Below are 6935 nucleotides of genomic sequence, written 5' to 3' on the forward strand. Positions count from 1 at the left end.
TTCGGACTTAATAGACTGGGAAGTTTTTAAGCGCCGAGTTTCGTAAGCATTTTTTATACTACGTCGTTGGCAAACAAGCTTACGACCCGCCTGATGGTAAGCAGTCACCGTACCTTATGGACGCTTGCAACTCCATAGGTGTTACATGCGCGTTGAGTCGAATTCTTCAAGTTTAGACCCAAAAGACTAGAATTTACCAACACTCGTTTCACAATTTGGAAAGGTTCAGAACATCAATCAGTTGAATCAGTATCATAATACATAGAATAATGAAGTGGTGATCGGCAGTCCAGCGGTGACAGCATGGTTCAATTTTTATCACTTGTCACTATGCCCGTCACTTTCGCGCTTACATACTTATTAGAACGTGACAGGCATGGTGACAAATTATAAAGACTATCTTAGCCCTACTGAGCGCCATATATCTAGTGTCATATATGATTGTCAGACGGCGGCGGTTATATTTGGCGCCGCGACCCAGGTGGCCGGAGACGTGATTCAAGATATCGATTGGAGTTTGTAAGTGTTAATATAGTTACTATATTATGAGTACATCGTTTCGTATGAAATAAAACGAGAAACTCTTTCGAAAATTAGCAAACAGGGCCCTCGCCTATGAAGCATTAACTACTTATTACTTCTCTTAATACTTTTGCCTTTAGATTACGACTTACGAGTATCATTCAAGAAATGATAACTAAAATTTCTCAAGCAAGTACGACAGAATTAACCTTTTGTCGAATATCCTTCAGATATGACAAAAAATTTTGGTCAGTGGCTGTAGCGCGATCGCATTTTTATGACTTGCCACTATGCCTGTCACGTTCTAACAAGTATGTAAGACTGTAAGTGCGAAAGTGGCAGGCATAGTGACAAGTGATAAAAACATAGCGGTACAGCCACAGGATCCTTTTTATATAATTATACAGTATCTGATCGTAAAGCAAATACTTAAACTCTTTAATGTTTAGGTCATACTGAACAACTTTTATTATGGAACCAACCCTGCAATTGCGAAAAAAAAATTTGGCTGTTTCATACATTTTGTGGGTCTGATGTTGAAATTTCCTATAGGAGAATCTTTTTTTTTCGCGATATCGGGGCTGGTCACATAGTAAAAGTTGCTCAGTATGACCTAAATAACGGGTTTGACTAATTGCTTTATGTTCAGATACATACTTTCTAATAAGGTCCTGACCAAATTTTGTGACATATTTTGAATATTTTTCCAGAACAATTTTTCTGCTCTATAGATCGTGTCATTCACGAAGACGCATGCCTTGACTCCTATTGTCATGTAATTAAAGGTTAAATTTGGCAAATCTGCGCGTCATCGTGGATAACACGATCTATACACACCGAGGATTAAACCACGATTTTTGACCACCGCACACATAAGAAAGGTTAATTAGAAAACAGATGTAAGTATGTCCGTACAAAATTGCTTTATGAGATTTGCTTTCTGTTTGATAATGCACCTTATAGCAGCCGATTCAATAATCATATGGATTCCTTTCGAAGCCAAAATCGTTTTTACAAGTAGACAATTAACCTATGCAATGGAAGAGTTAGTCTTTGCATGTTAATCGCTAGAAGAATTCCATTAGACCACACGAGGAGGTAGCCTTTTGTTTCTGGGCGAACGATTGTCATCTTAGCTAGGCCCCCAGGCGTTAAATAATAACATGAAATCTCGTCTTCAACGTTAAAACCATGACATATAAACATACGAATGTATAAAAATGCAACGGCGCTAATTATTAAATGTCACTCTACGTCACACTCTACAGTTTTAACAGACCTTTGCAAACAGAGATGCTGTTCACAAACATATTCCCGGTTACGTGACATGATGGACTAGCTAGACCAATATAACATGGAGAACAACTTAATCTACTTGGGCTTTCTCAAGATTGAATTGAAGACTTCACAGGGCATGGCAGAATTTGCGTTGTCTTAATTTCTTGTGCAGTTTCCATAAGTATAAGTGTGGCGTGCCGAGCCATTCACCATAGGCTCAGGGTTGTACAGTCAAGTGTGCACCGCGTGTATAGAAATTCCTATTCAAATTTCAAATGCTGATGAATTATGGAATATCCACATGACAAAGTGTCACTTTTAACACCACGTTATTAATACTGCAGATTATCTTTATCACATTGTTGCATAGACAAATATGACCATCATAACCGAAATTTTATATTCAGAAAAAATGCCTGGGTAAGTATCGGTAGCTTTGGTAGAGCGGTGGGCTGGTATACCAAACTCGCGAGTTATTCCATGTTACCTTTATTTCTAACCATCGCATTCGTATTAGGGGCGGTGGGGGCCAAGTGACACTGGACATGCGTTAGTTGTTTTTTGAATAAAGGGGTACAAAAACGCGTTAAACGCGAAGCGATGAAATTCACGCCGATTCCTATGAGGTAGTGGCTAGGTGTCAAAAGCTTTACCTGAACGCCTGACGCCTACACTACGCCGGAAAGGGTGTAACTAAAATTAACACATATTAGGGGATAGGGGTATATTTTACGGTGTATATGTAGTATATCTTGTTTTGGTTTGACCTGAAATATTCAAAAAACTAACTGTAAAATAACCATATATCAGAACCACCAAAGAAACCAGATTTGCGCAGTCCCGTATGACTTGTGAAAAAAAAGGAATACACAAAATGACGGTGTAAAAAGAAAAACATGCAGTAGTACCTATGTCCTTTTTTTTAATCTTTTTCAAAACAGCACATTTTCCTAAATCGTAAGTTATACTCTTTCGCCGGTGCTGTGAGATGGTGATGTTTAATCTGGAGTTATCCCATCACACCCCACGCCCCCCACGGTCGCTAGGTACTCAAACTGTTGTGTCAACAGCGTGAAAATTTGGACACGTTCTAAGCCACACCGAAAGTTCAACAAAAAAAAGGGATATAATGTGTTGAACACAGTCATTTTGTGTAAAGGTCGTATAATAATAATAAATAAATAATAAATAAATTATTTATTTGGCAGGCAAGAAACCCAAAAAAAAAAAATTACAATGCACATAATAAAAGGTGTAAAAGAAAACATAAAATACAGTATAGTTACTATTTGTAGAGCCATAACTTCTGCAATACGATTAGGAACTTATAGCGTGGCTTACACTAGCAAAAACTTGCATGCAATTTACGTTACATTGCCGACTACTAAAATTTACCAGATACCTCAACGTAACGAAGCTTGCAAATCCTTGCTAGTCTAAACCTTGCTTAATATAAGGCATCTAAAAGTGGCATTTTAAGTCGCCACCCGAACGGTACCTTGTCTGAGTAAATAAATACTGGAAATATTAGAATAAAGAACTTCCTAGACCAAACAATATCTGGAATTGAATAGCTTTTTGAAATCATTTAAAAATATCGATATAACACAAATATTAAACGGTCAACTCTAGTAACGTTTACTAACTCCCCAAATCACGGTATACTCGTATTTTGAATAACAAGAGCTGGGATCCCGGGAATTAGCTTTTAAACCCCGGAGTAGTTTTTACGTGCAAAACTGGGGTTACTTTTATTCGTGTACATTGATCATTTTTTTTTAAGGTATAGAGCGTTAATTTTTGAACGATTACTTATGAATTTTATGATGTGTTTCTCAACATGATGAAATCGTTCAGAAACAAAACCTTAATTTTTAGTTTAAAAATTGATTATCACTTTTACCCCATGAATCAAACCCCAGTTTACCGGTACTTAACCATTTTTATTTTCTACTACACATATATAGTTCGGCAAGCCATTTCCGTCAGTAGAAAAACTTTTCCTACTGACGTACGTTTCGTTTTGAACGGTTTTTTTCTGAACATAGCTACCACGCCATTTGAAGGAGCCATTCCCGCCTCATTCCCGAGTCAATTGCCATCGGACGGTCACGACTACGGTTTTAAAGACCAATGTCATCAATTAGCAAATGTGTGAAACTCCGGCTTCGAACAAATAAATTAACAGAGGAAAACTTTGGAATGTTTTAGATGATTAAAAATATAAATAGAATAATATTAGAAACTTTAGAAAAAAAGAGATGCAACAAATGTAGCAAACTAGAATAACTATATTATGTCTGACTAGAGCTCATAAAGAACCCTACGAGAAGTGTGCCTTGTGCCGCAGGAGCACCTCAACTGTAGGCAGTGTAGCCAGTGTAGGTACAGCGCGCATGTTGACAACTTCAAATATTGTAATGCTGCCCAAGAGCTTTGACATACAGAATCTTATTTTAGCCAATCAAAACTTTGTTTTCAACGCTGCGGGCGGGATATATTTATGGAGAAGGGACTTTTAGTGGCATGCGTCAGATAAGTGTCAGTCAAGTGTCAGTCCGCCACTACGTATGTACGGATGACAGTTTTGGCCGAATACTGAATATCACTGCACCGAATATATGGCGGATTATTTGGCAAACAATGAAAGCTGTTAACCTGCATAGCGCAGTCTGTACAGCCTATTCAAACCATTTTGATGGTGGATGTAATAGCTCCTCTATACTATGGGCCATCATACTGGCCGACTAAGATGGGCTAGCGCGTGGAGAGCTCAGTGGTATCGGATGGTTTATGGCGCGGAGGGATGGCGATGAGATGGTCACGGTCAAAGGTAGTGGGCCAACAATGGCAGTACGCATCTATACGTGGGCCATTTCACAATCCGTGCTCGAACGCGGTTCCAATCACCGCATGGCCATCTCGCTGGTCCAGCACTGGGCCATCGTGTAGAGGAGCTATGAATGTGATTTTGAAAACGAACCATTGTCGAAAAAAGCTAACAGCTATACAGCTAACCACAGGTCATCCGCGCCAATCGTGTTGATGTTTTTTCAACGCCACAGGCCGTCGTCGGCCAATTCAAATTTAACCATTTACTATTTTGAGTTTGTTATGATACGAACTTGACACGGCTCACAGTGCATCTCACGCGCACCAATCAGCGGGGATCTTTCTCTGTTACTCTCACTAAGACGTAATTAGAGTGACAGAGAAAAAATGACGAACTTCGATTTTCGCGGTTATAGCCCAGAGCGGGCAAAATGCTTAACGACATGACTTATCACGTGCGAGCGGGGACCGATCTGTGTGAGCAATTGTCAAGGTCACATCAAAACGAGATCAAAACATTCAAAACCTTAACAAAAGGTAATATCCAATCGAAGCTTTTTACAAGACAAATGATTTTTTTTGCAATTTTATAACCCCAATACTTTTAAGCCAAATCCTATAGAACAATCTAGAAACAGGGGAATCCTATGCTGGCGTCATCTATAAACTGTGATAGTTAGCAACCCCATCATTAAATCTGAATCGGCCTCAAGTCGCTGTCGGCCTCTTTACCGTGGCGTCCAGATTCGGCGGCCGATACCAGATCCTGTTCGGGCGCTTTTTGCTTTTTCCGCGGATTCTGGGAACCCGTCTGCAGTTGACTGGTTTTGTCTTGGACTTTTATGGAGACTTACATAATAAAGGCGAAAATTTTTACACCTTTAAAGTAAAGAACTAAAACGAGGCTCGAATAAGTTATCCATTTGCTAAATGTATGAAATAATTTTTAATCGTCCCTAAAAAGCAATAAAAAACTGATTTGCACAGGAGAATGCTGTTTTTGGTGCAATACGTTTTGTATTTGCTTTATTAGTTTTTTGGTTAGGTTAATATTTCTTGCTAATCGTTTAAATAGTATTCAATAAATTATAACAAAAAAAAATTATGGTTTAAAAATGATATGACAGATGATTATATTTTTCACTTTTTTTCTAAAACTTCGTACATATAAAAAATCACTTTCCTAATACAATATTTAATACATAAATATTGTTGAAACAGGGAGTGATAAAGGAATTTATTCCGTGATTGAACGTATGTCATCGTATGTTATCATCAGTTGATAAAACCGGTTTACTTGTTATCGGTTACCTTTTTGAATTAGAAAATGGCCCATACATTTTTATCAGATACACGTCGTTTACAACCAATTGTCGATTGATTCACTTTGATTACTTTTATTTTCTTCCCAGTTGTCATAAATTAAATTAAAGTCAAATTGACACTTAAATCAATTACGCAGTAAAACTGTTACAATTCGCATTCGCACGTATCCATTATTTACGTTCAAATCGCGAATGCAATAGTGATGCGACAAGTTGCGTGAGTCACACGCACAGCCGCACACACAAGTGCGTGGAAATAGCAACGATAGCGGGGAACAAATGTTCGGGTGTACATGTGAGCGGTCAGAGAATGCGACCGGCCCGTCTAGTGATGGGGTACATCGATACTTTTGAGATGCATTTTTTAAATGCGGAATATTTGGTTTGGTCAAAATAGCAACGATAATAGGGAATAAATGTTCGGGTGCATGTGAGCGGTCAGGGAATGCGACCGAGTAGTGATGGGGTATATCGATACTTTTGAGATGCATTTTTTAGATGCGGAATAATTAGTATGGTAAAAATAGCAAAGATAACAGGGAACAAATGTTCGGGTGTATGTGTGTATGAGGTCAAGGAATGCGTGCGGCCGGTGTAGTGATGGGGCATATCGATACTTTTGAAATACATGTTTTGGAACTCACATACCTATAAGTATGGTTTAGTTGGCTAACCATGCCATTGTCGAAGAGGCTGAGCTGATCAAGTAATCATAAGATGTATCGTTTCTTACATCTATACTAGTTATCGCCCGGAAGGAGGAGATACGCATACCATAGTTATGGCAACCCGCTGTTTAAAAACTCTGTCGAAACATATACAAATCAGCAAAAGTCTTATTAGGTAAGTACTCAGTCATTTTGCATTGATTTCATCTTTTTTTTAAATACGTATGTATTTACAAAAACATAATTATAATTTATAGGTACACCTACATAGGAAGGTTGTGTAAAGGTTTGAGTTTCTTCTCGCAAAATT

Source organism: Cydia pomonella, chromosome 16 (genome assembly GCF_033807575.1).
Source record: "Cydia pomonella isolate Wapato2018A chromosome 16, ilCydPomo1, whole genome shotgun sequence".
NCBI lineage: Eukaryota > Metazoa > Arthropoda > Insecta > Lepidoptera > Tortricidae > Cydia > Cydia pomonella.